Below are 1,704 nucleotides of genomic sequence, written 5' to 3'. Positions count from 1 at the left end.
AAGCAAAACATCAACAACTACATAAAGGACTTCCACACAAAACCCCATCCAAAGGTCATCTGCCTCAAAGATCAAAGGTATGTAAATCTGCAAAGATGAGGAAAACCAGTGCAAAACGCTGAAAATTCCAAAACCAGAATACTTCTTTTCCTCCAAATGATTGCAACTTCTCTCCAGCAAGGGCACAAAACTAGATGGAGAATGAGATTGATGAATTGACAGAAGGAGGCTTCAGAAGGTGGGTAATAATCTCCTCTGACCTTAAGAAGCATGTTCTAACCCAATGCAAGGAAGCTAAGAACCTTGATGAAAGGTTACAGGAACTGCTAACTAGAATAACCAGCTTAGAGAGGAGCATAAATGAACTGATGGAGCTGAAAAACAAAGCACAAGAACTTCGTGAAGCATACACCAGTATTAACAGCTGAACTGATCAAGCAGAAGAAAGGATATCAGAGATTGAAGATCAACTTACTGAAATAAGACAAGATTAGAGAAAAAAGAATGTAAAAGAATGAACAAAGCCACAAGAAATATGGAACTATGTGAAAAGACCAAATATATGATTGATTGGTGTATCTGAAAGTGACAGGGAGAATGGAACCAAGTTGGAAAACACACTTCAGTATATTACCCAGGAGAATTTCCTCAACCTAGCAATCCAGGTCGACATTCAAATTCGGGAAGTACAGAGAACACCACTAAAATACTCCTAGATAAGAGCAACCCCAAGACACGTAATTGTCATTTTCTTCAAGGTTGAAATGAAGGAAAAAAAGTTCAGGGCAGCCATACAGAAAGGTCTGGTTACCTACAAAGAGAGGAAGCCCATCAGACCAATAGCAGATCTCTCTGCAGAAACCCTACAAGCCAGAAGAGAATGGGGGCCAATATGCAGTATTCTTAAAGGAAAAAATTTTCAACCCAGAATTTCATATCCAGCCAAACTAAGCTTCATAAGCAAAGGAGAAATAAAATCCTTTACAGACAAGTAAATGCTAATGGATTTTGTCACCAACAGGCCTGCCTTACAAGAACTCCTGGAGGAAGCACTAAATATGGAAAGGAAAAAGCAGTACTAGCCACAGCAAAAACACACCAAAATATAAAGACCAATGACACTATGAAGAAACTGCATCAACTATGTGCAAAATAACCAGCTAGCATCATGATGACAGGATCAAATTGACACATAACAATATTAACCTTAAATGTAAATTGGCTAAATGTCCCAATTAGAAGACAGAAGCTAGCAAATTGAGTAAAGAGTCAAGAACCATCTGTGTGCTATATTCGGGGCCCCATCTCATGTGCAAAGACACACATAGGATAAAGGCAAATGGATGGAGGAGTATTTACCACACAATTGGAAAGCAAAAATGGCAGGGATTGCAATCCTAGTCTCTGACAAAATAAGCTTTAAACCCAAAAAAATCAAAAAAGACAAAGAAAGTCATACATAATGGTAAAGAGATCAATGCAACAAGAAGAGCTAACTATTCTAAATATATATGCACTCAATATGGGAGCACCCAGATTCATGAAACAAGTTCTTAGAGATGCACTAAGAGACATAGACTCCCACACAATAATAGTGGGAGATTTTAACACCCCACTGTCAATAATAGAAGATCAACAAGACAAAAATTTAACAAGGATATTCAGGACTTGAATGCAGCCCTGGACCAAGCAGACCTAATAGAC

The sequence above is a fragment of the Rhinopithecus bieti genome, unplaced genomic scaffold (assembly GCF_001698545.2).
Source record: "Rhinopithecus bieti isolate Rb0 unplaced genomic scaffold, ASM169854v2 scaffold_38614, whole genome shotgun sequence".
NCBI lineage: Eukaryota > Metazoa > Chordata > Mammalia > Primates > Cercopithecidae > Rhinopithecus > Rhinopithecus bieti.
Note: the sequence above shows the minus strand (reverse complement) of the source record.